Source organism: Pongo abelii, chromosome 4, assembly GCF_028885655.2.
Source record: "Pongo abelii isolate AG06213 chromosome 4, NHGRI_mPonAbe1-v2.0_pri, whole genome shotgun sequence".
NCBI classification, from domain to species: Eukaryota; Metazoa; Chordata; class Mammalia; order Primates; family Hominidae; genus Pongo; species Pongo abelii.
Window position 1 is genome coordinate 20356990 of NC_071989.2, and position 21468 is coordinate 20378457.

At 33.6% G+C, this 21468-nt stretch overlaps 1 protein-coding gene across 1 annotated transcript in view; it reads right to left on the reverse strand.

Annotated features, from left to right (window-relative positions):
- LOC100438597 (nuclear pore complex protein Nup50-like) overlaps positions 1-21468 on the reverse strand; it is a 338065-nt gene that overhangs the window by 8653 nt on the left and 307944 nt on the right. Inside the window, exon 3 of the mRNA XM_054555441.1 lies at positions 10989-11043. The gene's annotated coding sequence lies outside the window, so the exon portion shown is untranslated. The remainder of the gene's footprint in view (positions 1-10988; positions 11044-21468) is intronic.

The window sequence follows — 21468 nt, forward strand, 5'->3', positions numbered from 1 at the left end:
CTGAGAGTGAATGTTTGAATCAGCTAAAGTTATATTTGACTATTTTGCTTGAGTGATGTGAAATGTGGAAGGATTTAATTTGATGTAGCTTTCGAAAAGACTAAACAAACCAACAGGAGCAATGAGGTAGAACAGGAATTGAATTATTTCTAATTGGGAAGGAACTGCACATTTCAGTGTTCTGTTGCTCTTAAGGAAGATGTTAGAAGTCAATTAGAATTTGGAAATTTCCAAAAATTAAACTTTTAGAAAAAAGTAGAATGGAAACAGCAGCATCAAGATAATATGCCAGTATTATATTGTGCATTATATATTCTTTCTTATGCAGCTACTGTTTTAAAGGAGGGATTCTTCTCGTGTAGTGTCCAGACACAAATTCCTAATTTATTTTTGTTTATTGAAAGAGGTATGAGAGAATACATTTCCAGTCTTTCTATGTTGATGAAGCCCTGAGTGCCCAAAGAAAGAAATAGCTATGAAAAATAAAAGGGATAGAAAAAGAAACTTTAAATCTGTAAGAGGTCCTGTAGTTTGTTACGACATTCTCTAGAAAACCCTAACTCTGTTTATTTGACTGTCTCTAGTTTAATGAAATAAAATGTTTGTTTGCCAGCCTGCTACTGAAGCAGTGGCTGAGACACAAGCAATGAGCATCTTAGGGATACACTTGAAAACGAAACCTGTTTTTGCTGGCCTTCCTTGGTGGTTTTCCCTGGATAAGACTGTAATAAGTGCATCCAGTGGACAGTCATAATGGAAGTCAACAGGCACTTGCTCCTGAGTGCAATGACATGCAGAGGGAATTGTCAATACTGCCAACCAATACAATCCATTTCTAGAAAAAGAATTCATTCATCAAGGAAGGATTTGTATCTATGAAACCACACTCTTGGAATAAGGGCTCTAGATTCTCCACAATCCCAATGATGCATACACACTGGGTTTAAATGACTTCTGGAGTTTGACATTCTGAAACTGTGCCCATTTTCCCTAGCCATTGAAAAGTGGACCTGTCAACCACTTAGTGAATCTCTTGTATTTTCAGCTCAAAACAAACAAACACAAAAGAAAAAAAAAAAGAAGAAGAAGAAGGAAACAAATGAACCAATGTGGAACTTGCTGGTTAGGGAAAGCCAGGTGGTATGCAGGTGATTGTTTTCTCTTTATGTCTAAGATTACTTCAAAAAAGGGGACAGTGTATCAATCACCAGAATTTATTACAGAACTAATCTCTGAAAGTGAGAGCATGGACATTTCTGATACTGAATTCCCACTTGGGTTACCTTGGGAGAGTTATTAGAATCATTTTAGCTGGAGACAGAGAAACGTCTAACACATGATTGATGCTGGTCAGACTACAGAACCTGGAAAGACAAAATTGTCATGCTAAACTGTGATCATTTTCTGAGAGAGAGTCAGAAAATTGTCTCTTTAGATGTCATCTCATGCTCAATTTTACCCTGAAAATTTAGCAAGTTATGTGATGTTTCCAAACCTGAATAAGGGAGCAATGTAAAAGAAATTTAGAGATACCTCTTGTTATAATTCAGTTTTTAGAGAAGTCAACTGCACAAACATGGTGCATTGGCTCATTAACACCTTTATTGAGATATCATTGGCATAAAAATTGTTATACATTTAAGGTATACAACTTGATATTTTGATATGCATATACAATGTGAAATGATCATCTTATAACTAATTAACATATCTATCACCTCTATGTAGTTACTATTTTTGTTTACAGGAATAATATCAAAATATGTGATCTGATTTTTATATAAAGAAAAAGAGCTAGTAAATTATAAAGCAATAGGAAATTTCTCTGCAACTATTTATTTTATGTGTTTGGTTAGCAAGAACTACAGTTTGTATATTTTTGTTAAAAGAACAAAAGAGAAAACTAATTGATAAAAAAGTGATCTCTATACTATGAAAGATGATCTAATTAAGTTAACCTTTACTCATTCTGTTATCTCTCTTCAGTTTAAGAATTACAGAGTAGGCCAGGTGCGGTGGCTCACACCTGTAATCCTAGCACTTTGGGAGGCCGAGGAGGGTGGATCATGAGGTCAGGAGGCAGAGACCATCCTGGCTAACACAGTGAAACCCCATCTCTACTAAAAATAAAAAAATAAAAAAATTACCCGGGCATGGTGGCGGGCACCTGTAGTCCCAGCTACTCAGGAGGCTGAGGCAGGAGAATGGCGTGAACCCAGGAGGTGGAGGTTGCAATGAGCTGAGATTGCACTCCAGCCTGGGCAACAGAGCGAGATTCCGTCTCAAAAAAAAAAAAAAAAAAGAATTGCAGAGTACTAGTAAAACATTAATGCATTAAAATGAAAGACATCTATCAAGAAGGTTTCAAAGATAGCCGTATGTGCAATTAATTCTAAAAAGTAGCATATTCCTTACTCATAATAATAATTAGATCTAAAAATAATAATTTTTAGATTTTTCTTAAATGCATGTATAATATCAAAGAACCAATGAGCTTTTTTGGCTCTCATGTGGTACTACGAATAATTGACAAAGCAAATGGTAAAACTCCTCAATTTCTATTACACATATATTTTATTTCTGTAAAACAGATAATTGTTTTACTACAAATGATGAAATGAGGACACTGAGTTCCAAAATAAGTGAAAATATAATAGATGATGAATTCTAGCTTTAAGTATTAAAATAGAAAATATAAAGTACATGCCAGACTTAAAAAAAAAGAACAAACTCAACTGTTGGTAAACTGGGGATTTGTTGAGAATAAAGTAGTGTGAAAAGACTAGAGTTAAGCAAATATTTTCCTAACTTTCAAAATTTAAATGAATATGGATTCTAAAAATTAGAAATTATTGAACTAAATGTGGAAAGTGGAAAAGGTATAAGATGACTTATTAAAGAGATGAGCAGACTTCTATAGGAGAAAACAGTGGGACCTCCTGGGTTTGCATTACATTCACAAATAAGTCATTCCAGAAAAATGCCATTTCTTTCTATTCCAGACATGCAAGACTGGAAACAGAAAAAAATGTATATGATATTGTTTTCTCCACATCATAATCATCATCATAGCCCTCATGATTTCATTATAGCCCACATGGAGAATTTTATGTACAGTTTTTGGGTGTTGCTACAACAATTTTTGAGTGTTGGGTGTTTAAGTACAATTTTTGGGTGTTGCTACAATTTTGGGGTGTTGTTGTAGTAAGCAACTACCTAAGCATGTTTAAAAATGTCAAAAGTGCTTACTCAAGGAACGTTTCCAGTAGATAGCTGTAGAGCTCCAACTCCAAATCTGCCCTGAAACTGGCTTTTATCAATACCATGAACACCAAAGTCATTCATGAAGAAATTGTCCCTTAACAGAGCCAGTATATTTGGATGAAGAACTAGAAATTTCATAAAGGATCTTGAAAAACTTGAGTGACATTCAGATATAATGAAGTAGAAATTCCATAGCTGGATCCCAAAGTATGAATGTATTAAATATATGGTAGTGGGGACAGACTTAGAACCAGAATCTGTGAATATGATTTAGATATTTCTACTGACAATAATTTCAGTACAAATCAATTATATGACACAGTTATCAAAAGTATAAATATAAATTTAGACATCCTTAATAATAGCAAAGCACCACAATGAATGTGGTGCTATTACTATCTCTGCACTATTAAAGATGAATTACAAAAATATTGAGAACTTATCTGGAATATTGCATTTTAAGATTATAGCTAATTCTGTTGGTGTTAATTAATGTATATTTTTGTTAGCCTCACCAGATTGCATTCATTCAGTTGACAAAGCTGATACCATCTCTAACTCCTCTGTTTTCCTCACCGCTTGAACTATACCCATTCCTTGCTTTTTCTGTAGCACACACATATACACACATATAGATATATACACATATAGATATATAGATATTAGATATATAGATATACCTCTATATATCTTTTCTGTGTACACACACATATACACGCATATAGATATACAAACATATAGATATTGATATATAGATAATAGATATATAGATATACCTCTCTATCTATCCTCTTAGTTCTGTTTCCCTGGAGAACCCTGACTGATAAAATAGGTAATGTTATGGCCATTTTACTGATGAAGATAATCGACTCATATATTTATGTAAATTTTCATGTTTGTTTATTTCCGGATACCGTGCCCTTAATTATTATGCCACGCTTCCTCTAACTTTCTCTATCATTGAACATTAATATCATCCCAAGTTTTTGATATAAACAATGCTTTAATGAACATCTCCGTTTATAAATTTTTCCTGGGTCTCTGACTATGGAACTTGAAAAGGCTACTGAAATTGAAACTACTCAGTAAAATACATGAATGTTTCTCAAAACTCATGATTACTTTATTGCTTCCCAACACCACTAGTGAGGAGTAAAAGATTAATTAGTTCCTCACTACCCTCTAGCAATAACATTTTTTGCTTTTCTCAGTCTACCAAGTCAAATGCTAACGTCTTCCAGTATATATACGTATACGTATATACGTATACGTGTATATACGTATATACGTGTGTATACGTATATACACGTATACATATACGTGTATACACGTATACGTATATACACGTATATACGTATATATATACGTGTATATATATACGTGTATATACGTATATACGTGTATATATACGTGTATATATATACGTGTATATACGTATATACATATATATATATACACGTATATACGTATATATACGTATATATATACTGAGAGAGATGTACATGTGCGTCTCTGTGTATATATATATATAGAAAGAGAATATATATGTGTGTGTATATATATATATAGAGAGAGAGACAGAGAGAGAGAGAGAGAGACAGAGAGAGATGTAGAAAAAGATATATAGAGAAAAAGCTCATGCAATTATGGAGGCTAAGAAGTCCCATGATCTGCGCCTGCAAGCTGGAGGCCTAGGAAAGCTGCTGGTGTATTTCCAGTCCAAACATGAAGGCTTGAGCACCAGTGCTCAAGGACAGGAAAAGATATTCCAGCTCAAGCAGAAAGCAAATTTGTCCTTTCCTTTTCCTTTTTATTCTACTCAGGCACTCAATGGATTGGATGATGCACACTCACATTGACAAGGTGGTCTACCATGGTAAATGCTAAGCTCTTCCAGAAATACCCTTGGATGCACTTTGAAGTACTGTTTTGCCAGCTACCTAAGCACCACTTAGCCCAGTCACATTGAAACATATAATAAACCGTCACACCTATTTCTAGGCTTCCTAGGAGAATTAAATATGCATAGAAAACTGGCATATAGTAAAATGTATATAAACTTGTTTTTTTATCATTATATATTTGCATATCTGTTTCTTAATCGAATGCAAGCTATAAATGTGTATCTGGTACAAGAAATGTCTTAATGCAGCTAGGTATAATATACATAACTCAAGACTGGCATTGGAAGACATAGAGTGAAGCCATATGTTGACCACTCATATTAAATACAGAGTTGTTGAACCAGGTTGTTTTACTGTCTGAACATAATACCTCACTTTTAGACTAGGATACTACCCTCATCTGATAGAGCTGTTGAAAGCTTTAAAAAAAAAACAAAAAAACTTTAAGTGTGCCAAAAGGTCTAGTATAGTCTTTGGCATAACAAAGACTTTGGATAATGGCTAGCTAAATCCCAGTTGTAAGTGCTCAGTAAATGTGTACTACTATTATAAATCGTATTTGCTTTCTGTGCTTCCTTTATAGCAGAAAGAGGCAAGTCACAAATAAACAAAATCTTACCTGGAAGCTTTTCATTAAAAAAAAACTATAGCTTTCATAGAATATCCTGGGGATAGTACTCACTCAGTTCATCCTCCCATATCTGCATTTAACTTTTTGGTGCTATGTAATGAAAATTGACATTTAGAAGATCCTGAGGCATTTTAAGATTCTTAACCACCAAAGAAATATTATATTGCACTCAGGGCACAATATTTATAGTACCAGTAAAGAGGCAAATGTTCAAAATCATTTTAATGACTTTTGCTTACAAAAAAAGGGTTATTTTATTAATATTCAATGAATCAGAACTTAAGGTTGACTAAATCATTGATCTTTTCAGAACTATATTCAATTTACTAACGTGCATTTATGCCCATTCACTAAAGTATAGTAATATATAGTAACTCAAAATTACTATTTTCCTTTGGAACATCTTATGAGAGACTTTGAAAAATGATGCATATATTGTGCCTCTTAACATTTAATATATCAGATTTTTCTGTCACTAGAAGTTCTTATGGAATATTTTCAGTAAATTGTCAGCATTATATTCTACAGTGTACATGTTTTGGATTTTCTCTATTACTGAACATTAATGTTGTTCCCAAGTTTTTGATATAAACAATGATTTAATGAACATCACAGTTTATAAATCTTTCCTGGGTCTTTGACTATGGCACTTGAAAAGATTACTGAAATTGAAACTACTAAGTAAAATATATGAACATTTCTTGAAATTCATGATTACTGGTTCCCAACACCATTAGTGAAGTGTAAAAGGTTAAATAGTTCCTCACTACCTTCTAGCAATACCATTTTCTTCTATTTGCTTATTCAACAGTTGAAAATTAATATCTCATTGTTTTAATTTCTGTTCATGTGGTTACTAGAATGTTTATTGATCATTTTCTTGTCTTTCATAATTTCTGTTCATATCCATTTCTCTATCATGTTATTCCTAATTGGGAAATATAACGGATTTAAATTGTCTTAATGCTCATTCAGGGGATACGCTAGAAAGTTCTGAAATTTCTATTGTTCTTTCTTACACATTACCAAAACAATATGGGTCTCTGTGAACATACATATATATACATACATATATGAATATATGTACACCTGACTAGATTTATTCGGAAAATACAAACAGAATATCAGCTAACAAAGCAATGATCTAGGTTTTGTAGAGGGATATAAAGAAGCTAAGAAACTAGAAATACGTTACTAAAATATAATGCAATACCATAAATTCCATAAGCTATATAAGGATAATGTCCCTTATATATTAAAAATAATTACTTTCAATGAGTTGATAAAGCATTGTTGGGATAGGTAGAATTTGAGGTAGGTTTTAAATAATAAGGAGGCCTAAAGTAGAAATTGATGAATGGAAAAACTTTTAAAACAAAATAAAATATTTTAAAAAGCAAGTGTCTCTCTAGAGACCTATGCACCAGAATCTCCAAAGAATGTGGCCCTAGCTATTTAAATTTAAAAATAGTTCCACAGAATATTCTGGATGGCTGTACACTGTTATAGCATATATCACATTTATGATATGTTTTGACTGACTTTTATACTCTCTCTTAAGATCCCCAAAGCAGACTTACTATAGAACTCAGGCATTTCTGAGAAGATGAATAAAATGGAAAAAACATTTACAAAATTCAACCTCCTTTTCTGGGCCATTGCTGGACAATCTCAAGCATCAATTACTCCCGTATCTAGGCTTCCAGTACCACTTTGTTTTCATCTATACCTAGGTACTCAGCAGAGAGTAACATAATGTGTCCATAATCATATCCTTATGCAGAGGTAAACCCTAAATTCTTTGAGAACCACTAGAAAGTATACTTTAAAGTTTTCTATCCCAGCATTTGCTTCAACTGATTGCAGGTCAACCTAAGTGCAAGGTTTATGGACTGCAACAATGGTAAGCTATGGCCCATACCTCAAGAAGCTTATAATACAGTGGAGGATGCATAAATGTCAACATTTCATCATAATGCAATACTATTATAAAGGCATGCATAGGATGTCATGAAAGTTTCTTAATTCATCTTGAGTATGTAGAGAAAGTTTCTTAGAAGAGCTAAGTTGGACAATAAAGAGATATTACTCTAAAATGACGGGAAGAGGGCAGAGAGCATGACAGGGTGTTAAAAGATATTCATAAAACCTTGTATACAACAAGAAAGTCAGATAGAAGCAGGCTGGAAACATGAAATGGAAAATCAGGGCAAAGTGACCATGCAGAAGTTATATTCATGTTAGAGGCCTTGGACTACATTAAATTGGTGATTTTAACCAGGATAATGAAATGGTAATATTTGATTTCACAACTAAGTCTCCGCCCTGCTGGCAAAGTGGCCAAGCTTAGGGGAGTAAAATTCAATACATGGGGACCAGTTTAGAAGTTATCCAGAAGAATCTAGAATGTTATTACGAGTTTATTGGTTACATAAGTTTTGTTAGAGAAACAAGTATGAAGATGGGCTAAACTACTTTAAAATAATAAAAAATTAAAATAGGATGACTTTGGTTATTGACTTTGGAAATGGATGGGTGTGATGAGCAAGGGACAATTCCAGGCTGTTCTCGTGAATCTGGCTAGAGCGTTTGTATCATCAGGGAGGGCACTGTCAGAGGAGGACTAGTTTGAAGGAAGGAGATAATAAATTGATTTGAGGTCACATTGACTTTGATAGGACCATTAGATATCAACAAATGATTGTCCTGTTGGTTATTAGTTGCATGCTAAGAGAACAATTCAGAGTTCAAAATAAAATTTGAGGAGGCATTTATATATAATTGTTCAATATCTGTTTTTCATGGATTTTTTTCAAGGATGGCAGAAAGAAGGACAGAACCGTAAACAGTATTAGTATTGTAGTGTGAGTTAAGGGGGGGGAATCCTTTCAAGAGGAAAATAAGCAGTCATAGATGCAAGACAAAAAATCACGAGTTTAGGGTCACAAAATTAATGAAAAAGAGAAGGCTGCCAAGCTTAGATAAATGAATCATATTAACTTTGGTAGCATAAGAAGTGAACTCTCATGTTAAGTTTGGCTATTTGTAACACTGGAATTGGCAGTCAAGAAATTGATGGCAAAAGAAGACAGCCTGGCAGTAAATGAAAAAATACAGAACAAGGTGGAATTATTTTTCAATAAAGGAAGAAGAGAATCGTAAAATTGAAACAAAGCATCATGGAATTCAAGAAAGAAATGTTAAATTATTATTATCACTGTTTGAGTGGAAGATAATTTACCTAGTTAAAGAGAAAGTTAACTATAAAAGATAATAAGGTGCTAAGGAAAAAGAGAAAAAGTAAAATATAAGATGAAGTCCCTGAAAACACAGGAGATTTAAGAAGATGCCAGACCTGTTTCTCATTTAGGGCTTCTCACATCATTGAAGGAACCATTATTTACACACACATACACACACACACACACACACGCCCGCACACACACACACCCCTTCTAAACACACACATATATACACATAATTCCTCCACAATTGCCCACATAAAACTGTGGACACAACCGGGCACGGTGACTCACGCCTATGATCCTAGCACTTTGGAAGGCCGAGGTGGGTGTATCACCTGAGGTCAGGAATTTGAGACCAGCCTGGCCAATATGGTGAAATCCCGTTTCTACTAAAAGTACGAGATTAGCAGGGCATGGTGGCAGGCACCTATAATCCCAGCTACTCGGGAGGCTGAGGCAAGATAATCGCTTGAACCTGGGAGGCGGAGGTTGCAGTGAGTTCAGATTGCGCCATTGCGCTCCAGCCTGGGCAAAAAAAAATGAAACTCTGTCTCAATAATAATAATAATAGTAATAGTAATAATAATAATAATAATAGTAATAGTAATAATAATAATAATTCTGGACACTAGCCTCAGTGTTTTTCTTACCACCAGGACTAGCTACATAATTGGGAGAATGAGAAAACAGTGCAAAATGAAAATGTCAGGATTGTTAAAAATTATTGAGAATTTCAGGATGACCACAGCAGAGCATTAATACCAAGCATGAGGCCAATTCTGAATGCGGGGCTTTATGCAACTGCAGAGGTCACAAGCTCATGAAGCAGCCCTACTCACCACTTCTACCAATCCAATGAATCAAGCTCCACTTATCTTGTTTTATCGATAATTCTCAAATTATGTATTAAGTTCCATCTCAAGTTCTTTCAGATTCATATAGTCCCCCAATTCAACTATCATCTCTTTTGTTAATTAGGTATGTAGGATGACCGTCACAGAACAGGAGTGCTGACCTTGCGTATCATTGCAGTAAGACCAAACTATATGGTGAGGGGGTGGGAGACAGTAGGAAAAGTGTTCCTAGTTTTTGTCCCTTACATAATAAGTTGTGGGAACAGATGAATTAGAATAAGAGCCCAATACAGGGATGGGGTTGGCCTAGTGGGGACGCTGTCTACACAATCCAAGATTTTAATAGATTAGTAACTATAGTGACTGAATACACAATGGTTGATTAGCACTCTGCTGGTTGTGTTACAGGATAAAAAAGCTGTAATTTATAGTTACAACCAAAAAGATATAATGAATACCTTTAACTTAGTATAAGAATAAAAAAGGGAAAAGTAAACAAATTGGAGACATTTAGAGAAAGGATTACACATAACATAGTGGAGCTAAAAATAAGAGTTTTAAAGCTTGATCCTGGAAGAAAAAAAGTGGCACTGTCAGTAGGAGAAAGTGAGAAGAAAGTTGTAAGATCTGGTTAGAAATATAATAGTTTTGGTTTGAAATATGCTGATGTTGAGGTGTTAGCCAAACATTTTGAAGAGATAGCCAAGAGTCAGTTGGCAATATTAGATTGTGGCTTGGGAAAATAGCTTATGAGGAGACAAAATTTTATGAGTCAGCCACAGATGATTATGTTGATAATAATAATAATGATATATGCTGTAAAGCCCCTAATGGAAGAGAGGAAAGTTTCTAAGGGATCAGTGATAGAACTAGCTAGATGATGAGAGAAAGAAAGAGCAGGTGAAAGATGAGAATGGAAAGGAGAAAAATAGAGGAGAGAAAAGAAGGGAGAAGAAAATGGCACTATAAAGGAAAAGTCTGAAGAGTTGATCAGAAAACACTACAAAATATTTAGTTGATATGAATTTAAAAAGCCATTTTAGTAAAATGTAACTTTATATTACTAATTAGTAAACAGAAGTTTACTCACATTTGGAAAGGTTGGCAAAGTCAAAATGTGGCAACTCCAGGGCAAGGTTTGGTTACTGTGAAAAAATGACATAACTAAAGATAGATCAAATTAACTTAGTATAGTAGAGATTTACATATTCTACAGCATGCAAAATTGTCAAATGAAGTCTCATAATTTCTTTTTATTTTAATGCATGGGAAACTTGATCTTCTTTTGAGAATGTGTGATTAGCTATGCTTTACCATTTCCTTGCTTATTCAATGTTGCTTTATAAAAGGACTGCCAAGTGGTAAGCATATATACTTATTCATGGAGAAAATTAAAGATTGTATTGAAAGCAAGCAGTTGAAATGTGAATTCTAGTACTTTCCCCTACTGAGTGTATAGGTGAATATGTGTTTGAGGGCATAAGAGGAAGAGTAGGTGTTATATAATAAATGCTATTTATATTACTACCTTGAAAGAAAACTTAGAACATGACATAAAGTCTGATTATTTTTAACTCAGGAAAAAATGTATAGAGGCCATCAACCTCATAAAGAACAGAACAGGCTAAAAAGAGAACAGTGTCTCTGAAGCATTGTCCAGAAAGTGTGTCCAAAATAAATTCCATATTGCCAGGGTTAATTTGGGACTCTAGGAAGATTGGTTAGATAAAATGGGATTTCATTTTCATATCTCAGGATGCCTTATGTCATTATTCTTTTTCCTTTTTTTACTGCAAGTCAATTGCATGTGGTGTACTGAAATAATTTCTCTGTAGGTCTCTTGTGTTGTATAAGCCCAGGCCTTTCGGTCACCATAGGCAATTGAGAATTACACCGCAGGCTCAGGTGAACAGTGAAAATCAGGTTTTAAATTCATTGTTCTGCTCAGCATTAGGCCCTCAGAGTGGCAAAATTAAAGTGTAGGTAGGGATAGGTTATTCCCGGAATACTGCAGTCACACTGAGCATACACATAGGCCTCAAGTCATTTTCAAAGTGGCACTGTCATTGTCCTTCTCTGTCTATCTAAAAATTCCTCAAGCTGCCAATATTCATATATCAGGGTTGGCAGTTTTACACAGTGTCCCTAACCATATGTTCTGCTCATTGTTACTAACTAGTCATTATTGACATTGATGGTTTCCTTATCACATTCCTCAAGGCAGAATTTTCCTTTCTAAAGTCCCCTAAATCTTTCCGGTACATTTCTACTATGTTTTGAATTTTACTTCACACATTAAAGGGATCCAATTGATAGAACTTTTCTATTGAAACATCATTGGCCCCATTTAATTAACCATTTCTGAATTCCCCCAGAACTTTATTGCACATATGTTAGATACAGTTCTTATGCCATTCGTTTATTTTTTAATGGAATTTGAAAACAAATCTTTACACTTTGGATAGGACTAACTTCAGTCAAATTTTAGCTTTGCCACTTATTTGGTTCATTGCCTTTAATAAGTACTGGCTCTCAGTTTGCACATCTTTTAATGGTATAATAGCACATTTCTGGAAGATAAGTTGTACTAATTACACATACTGATGGCAATAACTTATGTAATTTACCTCTTAGAGTATATGATGCATGTATATGCTCAGTAAATAATATAACAATAGACACAACCTCTCAGTTGCCACTATGATTTTACCAAACTGTACATATATATAACATATTTCCAAATGTGACTAAGTTATAAGTGACCACAACAAGGACGAGAACACATTACAAAAGAAAAATAGGGAATGATTTGCAGAGATATCAATATGGTTCATTTGTTAACATCTTGTGCTATTGAGATTACCTACTTCTCTGAAAAGTGAAAGGCAGGACTAAAGAAGGGATCTGCTGCCATCCACAATCTGTTCAGGGGAGATATAGATTTTTCTCTATTTCAGAGTTCCAGAGGACAAAAATCAGAGCCTAGAGATAAAGAGGATTGGTTTGCCAATCACAGAATCTGTAGAGCACAACAATGTGTATGTGAAACAGAGAAAAAGTCAAAAAGGAACCCAACCAAGAAAAAAAAAAAAAAGGAATTCACCTATTGGGTGTGTTTTCTGCTAAATTGTCACAGTTTACATGCAAATTAATTATGATGTGAACCTACTCAATCATTTTAGAACATTATCAGTGTTGCCTTTACCAATTTTAATGAACTTTGTCTGAAATCAGCTAGAATAAGTATACATTAGGATGTGAAAAGATAAGTGTGTATTAAAACCAGTTTAGAAGAGTCAAGCAATGCTTTTGGCCCAGTTTAGAAAGTTAAAAAGGCACAACAAACTCCACGAAGTTATTCAAATCTGCAAACTTTATTAAAATTGCAACATATATAAATATCAGTATGTAGCTGTGTGTGTGTGTGTGTGTACTTGTACATGTTGGAGGGTTGTGGGTAGAAGATTAAAATAGTCATTTTCTGTTAAAGTTTTGAGTTGCTGGATAAATGTCACACTACTCTCTAAATTGTTCTGTCTTCAGATTGTAAACACAGACTTCAAATGGGCAAATGTCTCTTCCTAGTAATTGTACTTTATTTCCCATTTTTTTAAAAAAAATGTCCAAAATGAAAATTCTCAATTATTTGTCTCTTCCCTGTCCTACAACCTCCTTTTCTCCTCTACTAACAAATGATTTTATATCAATTTTATTTATAAAACAGATATAATAACAAAATAACTACTTTTTCTTGTCAGAAAATCTAGTAAACTACTTGCATCTAATATATCATTTTTTGTAACATATTTTTAGTTCGTTCTCGTGTCACAGTGATATGTGTGCTCTTACCTAAAGCCAACTACTTGCTGTTTGCTCTTAATCCAGTTTGCTAGGGATTGTCCTTCATAGCTCTCATTTAGTTTTCTAATTCATCAGCAAGGCCATGACATGGTCTGGATCTGGTTGGACTGATTTTTACTATTTTTACTGGTCCAAGCCACTTCCTTTTCTTACCAAGCCTCCAGCAACAGCTCCCCCAACCCTCAAGATAATCTCCTGTTTTCTGCAAAGCAGAGAGACTATTACATCAAGGCGAAATCATCATTATTTTAGCAACTGAGCATTGTCTCTCACCTGTCATCCTGTTCCTCACATGAATGCTGAAGGAGGTCTCAATATCCAGCTCCTTCCATATATATAATTCTTGCATTGAGCCCTCCCTTTAAAGGGTGGGGTCGCTTGGAGAGAACACTTCACCCAATTTCATGGTAAGCTATTGTCTTCTACACTCATTAATTAACTTCATTTTTCATAAATATGAATAGGCCACCAAGGATTAGCCAATGTATGAGGAAACTTAAGCAGTAATGAAGATATCTAAGATGGAACAATTATTAACTTTGGAAATGAATAAATAAAACTCTTGGATAGAAAATATTTGTAAATTTAAAAGATGTCAAACCTTTATAAATACTTCAATAGATGGGTTGGATTACAGAATGGCTATACTACAGAATACATTGTTGATAAAGAAGAAAAGACTTAAAATGTATGGCATTGAAGAAATCACTACAAAGAGAAACATCACATGAATATAAAGAGGAATAGTCGGTGTGTCAAATTCCACTATCTATCTACAAGGAGTTCCAAATAACAGAGAAAATAAAAAGTAAATTTGAAGACCCAATAAAATGAGTTGAGGAACAGTGGGTGTGCCAAATTCCGCTATCTATCTACAAGGAGTTCCAAATAACAGACAAAAAAAAAAGTAAATTTGAAGAGCCAATAAAGTGAGTTAAGAATCCCTGTGATTGAGGGAAGACACAAGTCTTCATCATTGAAATAACACACAAAATTCTAAAAGAGAATAATGGGAAAAATACCTACACATTTCTGGAGAAATTTGAAAATGCCAGAACTAAAGACAAATTCTAATGAACTCTATGTAGAAACAAAAATAAATAAAGCAGATTATCTACTGAGAAATAAACATCCGAATGACACCAGATATCTCACCAGTGGCACTGAATACTAGAAGACAGCAGCAGAGCCTAATCTGAACAGATGCTAAAATCTGGCATTTACTGCATAACTTGCCATATTATCCAATCAAAAATAATGGCAAAATAAGTATATTTGAACATGAAAACTTCAGGAATTTAGTCCACACTTATATATAAACAAAGTATATATATATATATGTATACACACACACACATACACACACTTTCCATGAATTGATAAATTGATTCTTATGATTAAATAAGTTTGAGAAATGACCATTAGACATTAAACTTAGGAGACTGTTCTTCGTCAACAATTTCTATATATATATATACACATATCTACACACATGCATACATATACACACACATACATATACCTTTGCATACACACATATATATATATAATTTTGAAGTTATGTAAGATGGTTAATAACCAAATGAGAAAGAATGAAAAATAAGTAAACAAAAGGAAGACACTGATGCAAACAATACTGGTAAGAATATAGATTCAGACAAAAGAATCATTAGGTCAATTTTGCCTAATTATAAAACTAATTTTGGATCTTCTTAGACCAACTAAATCAGCTTCTTCAGTAAAGACGTCTAAACATCTGGATATTTAACAACCTTTCATAAATTGATTTCTATGATTAGACATGTTTGGAGGATGACCATTAGCACTTGACATTTGGAGATTGTCCTTTGAGTAACAATCTGAAAGAGATAGAATTCCTTATGGGCATTAACATATTTATTGAATTTTCTTTTGATAAAGTCAGAAAATAAGAGAACAACTAGGTGTTCAAATCAATATAAAATTCAATAACATATAACACACTAATATGTCACAAGATTGAAAAGGCAAGATGGGAGGGGGTAAGTATATAGATTTCATTATTTTTGTTAAAAGTAGGGCATCAACAGATAACAACTTGATTGGAGAAATCAAAGAGAATTTTTTTTTAACCATAAAGGCACAGACTAGAAGAATTAGAGATGGCAAGCAGAAGGGTTTGGGAGGAAATACATCATTTAAGTGTGTTAAATTTATTTTCCACAGAAGTAGGGAGTTAACAGATAAACAATTTTTTCACAAGTTATGAGAATAATAAAATTATTTATAATAATATTGTCTACCAAAAGAATTTAAAATAGGAATTACTTTAGGGAATGGAGCTTGAAGGAAAAACTTTTCTTCTCATTTAAATATTTGGAACTGTTAGAATTTTTAAACTATGAGGATATCTACAATGTCTACAATAACAGCAACCAAGATGCTCATTAAAATGATAATTAGAAACAAATAAGTGTTAGTGCTCAGACTGATGAAATATGAACTTACTTTTGATTTTCTATTTTTCTACTTCTCCCTGTTTTCATATATTCCTAAATTAGCACATGGCATTTTATAATTAGAAACTACATTTTGTAGTTGTTTGGATTCATCATTACCATGATTATAAAGATATAATGTTGTTTTAAACATACATCATGAAACACAGTACTTAGCTGCTCTATGCATGTTAAATCTGTTTAATACATTAATTTTATAAAATATGTTAAAAATATAATGAAACATTAAAATATATAAAACAGTTCCTTTCAAAATCACAACAAAAATTTCTTATAATATTAGTTAACTTAGAGGGAAATATGCATTTATAAGACAAAAGTGATACATCTCTTTTTTAATGAGAAAATTAAATAGGTCAATTTTCACGTAACTATTTTAAGAACTTTACACAACCACATCCAAATATTGAGTTAAATTTTTTTAGGTTGGCTATGATGTAAATTTCATTTCAAAATTGATTCACTGGAAGTACCAAGACGCTTTTGAGTAGGAGAAGTCATATTAAAGTAAATAATAAACATCAAATACACTTTGAATATAATTTTAAAAATATAGATTATATATAAGTAAAGAAATAATTCAGTGCAACCGAAAACAATCCAGATTAGATAACAAGTGGTGAAAAGATTTAATATATTACCAAGTGCATTTCAAATTCCAAAGGAAAATGATGGATTATTCAATTGATTATAGTCAACTGGCTAACCATTTGAAATAAAGATGCTAATCTGACACATAGCAAAAATGCATTCCAAGAGTAAATACATAAAGAATGTTGACTTAGGCATCATTCCACAAAAATACAGTGCTGAGTTGATTCATGCTTGAAAAAAATTGAATAAATATATAATTTTGAGAAAAAAGAATACATAAAAATACCAAGAAACTATTACAGTTAAATATCCATGAAATCTTTGAATATGAAAGGAATTTTTAAGCATGACTCAAAATATAGAAATGATGGATTGCTCATGGAAGAAAGAAAGTGTGAATAGTGCAGAGTTAGCAAGAGAGAGAGTAGCGGGAGTTGAAATCAGAGATATTTATTTAATAGTTTGAAGTGCAGTATGTGGAAAGTGTGTGTGTGTGTGTGTGTGTGTGTGTGTGTCATAAGTCATCGGGCCTGCCACTTGTTTTTGTATGGTATGTGAACTAAGAATGTTTTTACATCTTTTAAATGGTTAAGAAAAATCAAAATAAGACTAGTGAAATATGAAGATTACATAAAATTCAAATTTCAGTGTCCATAAATAAAGATTTACTGGAACACAGTCAGGCCCACTTGATTATAGTCTGTGGCTGCTTCATGCTACAACAGCAGAATTGAGTAGTTTTGACAGAGACCATATGGCCTGCAAAGCTCAAAACATTTACTATCTGGCTCTTTACAGAAAAATTTGGCTGACCCCTCATATAGACATATTCTGGGAGTTTCTCAATATGTAGCATATCACATCAATTCACTAGGCCAACTTTGATCAATTTTTGTATATAAATATTATTCTAAACTTAATATGACTTCTGCATATACATCTTGTGTGTGTAGAGATGTGTCTATGTGTGATGGCAATGCACAGTTTGCTTTGGGAATTACATAATATATGAATGTTATTATATTTGAGAATTAGAAAAAAATATATACATGTAGAAACCAGTAGTACCATGCTTTTGAGATACATAATCACTCACATTTGCTATTTTGGAGCTGCACTGAATTTCTGAGAACAAACCTTTATTTTCCATTTTAATTAAGCTAAACATTTAATTACATTTCCACTATTCTGTCAGCAGAAACAAATCTATAAATGTGGAGCGAAAAATTATGAGAGCTGGTCTTTAATATCTCATCACAAACAGAGCATGTTATGGGCAATCTGTTCTTTGAGGGTGTATAACAACCGTGTTTCCTGTGAAAGTTAATGCTAATAAAGCATTCAAATACAGTACAGAACTTTTCATTTTTAGCTAATATCTATCTGTTAAAGGCCAAGATGTTGAAAATATATGCCATGTTTACAATGATACCCATGACCCTTAGGGTTTTAGTTTCCAGCACAAGATAATTCAATAAGTGAAGGGATAGTACAGATTGAACACAAGTTTGCTGCCAAGCAATTTATGCTCAGCCTATGCTCAAGTTTATACCAATAAAACTATACAAACATTTAGAATTTTTATTTTATTATAAGTAGCCAATATGTCTACAGCAATTTGCCAGGTGCAATAAAAAATTAAAGGTACCTGCCCACAAAGTTGTTACAGCGATACATGAGAAGCAGACTTGTAAAGGTGAAAATGGAAATAAGGAAAAGCTCCTATCTAATGAGAGACGTTAGTCTAGAGGAATAGAATCATTTCCCCCCATCAGCTTTCCTGGTGGGCTATGTTATGTACCCTCAAATAGGATGCATAAAATGTACTGATTTTATATATCAGTGTTGTGAGCTTGGTTAATGGCAGTTTGGTCTAAAGAGATGAACTTGTTCTTACTTGATAATAGAATGAAATTTCTGGGTATACAGGCCTAAGGACAAACTCTGGAATCCAGCAAATACACTTCAGTATACCCCCGCAAGGAAAGCCGATGGGAGGAAATGATCCTATTTCTCTGGACTTACATCTCTGATTAGATATGAACTTTTCTTTATTTCCATTTTCACATTGACTAGTCTACATCATGTTATAACAATTTTGCTGGCAGATATATAATACATACACAATAGTGTATTCTGGAAGGTGCGTTCTAAAATATAATAAATGTAATAAATGTAATATGTTTGCAGTATTTCAGGGGGTTGAGAACTGTATTCTTTCTTTATGTCTGGATTTATCTTAATTTTGATCAATCAGGTAGTCATTGAATATTAACTATCAGAGTATAATCCTTATACATCAGGGATGTATAAAATCACTGGTGTTTAGTTTAACTGGTGAGGAGTTAATCTATATAGAGAACTTTAAATGCTAAGGAGACCAATACATGAAGTTTTCACAATAGTGTATTCTGTTAACCAGCTAAATAAAAAGTGAAATAATTATTGTAATAGAGGTTCATGGTAACAGGAGAGCAAGGGAAGGTGGTAATACTTAAATATTTAATGGAATCAGACTAGGAGAGCCCAATTCATCTTTCCTCAAAATGTGGTAATATTTGTCCAAGAAAACCCATTTATAGATGAATAAAGCCAGTATTTGCTTCTTGTTCTTTGTTTTCATGGCCCTAATACTCCATTCTGGAAGATACATTCTTTATTTTTAAAATATAATAAATGTACTATGCCTGCAGTATTTTGGTGGGTTGAGAACTATTTTTTCTCTTTATGTCTGGATTGGCTGTCTTAATTTTGATCCTCAGATTGTCACTGAATATTAACTATGAGAGTATAATCTTATTTATTTTCTTTCTTCTTCTTGCGGGATGCTTTCTTTCCTCTTCTTGGGAGATCTGTCAATGGAGTCTCCAGATATTTATATAAATGAATGGTGGATTAGTCTATATTATCCTCTCATTTACCACACAACTTAGTGGAAAGTGGTGTGTGTATGTGTGTATGTGTGTGTGTGTGTGTAACCTCTACCATCTTCCATCTCTTAATCTCTTACATCACTCCTTCTTTTTAATTTTTTTTTAATTTTTTGAGACAGAGTCTCCCCTAAGCTGGAGTGCAGTGGCACAATCTTGGTTCAATTGATTCTCCTGCCTCAGCCTCCCGAGTAGCTGGGATTATAGGCATGCACCACGATGCCCCACTATTTTTTGTATTTTTAGTAGACACAGGGTTTCGACATGTTGGCCAGGCTGTTCTCGAACTCCTAGCTTCAACTGATCTGTCCATCTCAGCCTCCCAAAGTTCCGGGATTAGAGGTGTGCGCCACCATGCCCAGCCTATGCCTCATGTATCATTCTTTTTTGGTTTCTGTTCCTCTCATTCAATCAAATGAATATCTCATAAAATTTTCTATATCATTCAATCCAATGAGCATTTTCTAATCTTTATCTGATTTGAATTTTCTGTATCATTAACCATACTTTTCTTAAGTTCTGAGACAAAGCATTTTCTTACTTTTACTCTCACATTTCTGGTTTTGCCTTCACAAGCTGTTTCCCAGACTTGCTTTCTCTATGTCTAAATGTTGGAGTTCTTCATAACTATCTCGTTTTTTACTGAGTACTCAAATTTGGGCAATCTTGTCAGAGACCAGAATTTCAAACACTTGTCTTATTCCTAAGACTCTCACGTGTATACCTCTAGACAATTCCTTTCCTCTGATTTTTACATCCAACTGACTACTAAAATATCAACTTAGATTTCTGTAAAGCATCACAAACCTAGAATTCTGGAACTGAAATAATGATCTCTTTATCCCCTGCACACACATGTCATTACATATTATCATTTTGCCTCACAAATAGCTTTTCAATTCCATTTACCACCTTTTATCTCAAACAACTGTTGTTGTCCAACTTACCATTATCTCTCCCCTAAATCAAAATAATCATTCATTGGAACAGTGGTTTGTAGTTCTTCTTGCAGAGATCTATTGCTACCCTTTTAAGCTGTATTCCTAGGTATATTATTCTATTTGTGGCAATTGTGAATGGGAATTCATTTGTGATTTGTCTTGTTTTGACTGTCACTGGTGTTCAGAAATGCTAGCAATTTTTGCACATTGATTTTATATCCCAATACTTTGCCGAAGTTTCTTATCAGCTTAAGAAGCTTTTGGGCTGAAACAATGGAGTTTTCTACATATAGGATCATGTCATCTGCAAACAGGGATAGTTTGTCTTCTTCTCTTCATATTTGAATGCCCTTTATTTCCTTCTCTTGCCTGATTGCTCTGGCCAGATCTTCCAATACTACATTGAGTAGGAGTGGTGAGAGAGGGCATGTTTGTCTCATGCCACTTTTCAAGGTGAATGCATCCAGCTTTTGATTATTCAGTATGATATTGGCTGCGGGTTTGTCATACACGGCTCTTATTATTTTGAGGTATGTTCTTTCAGTACCTAGGTTATTGAGAGTTTCTAACATGAAGGGATGTTGAATTTTATCAAAGCCCTTTTCTACATCTATTGAGATAATCATGTGGTTTTAGTTCTGTTTATGTGAGGAATCACAATTGTTGATTGGCATATGTTGACCCAATTTTGCATACCAGGAAGGAAGTCTACCTGATTGTGGTGGATGAGCCCTTTTTGATGAGGG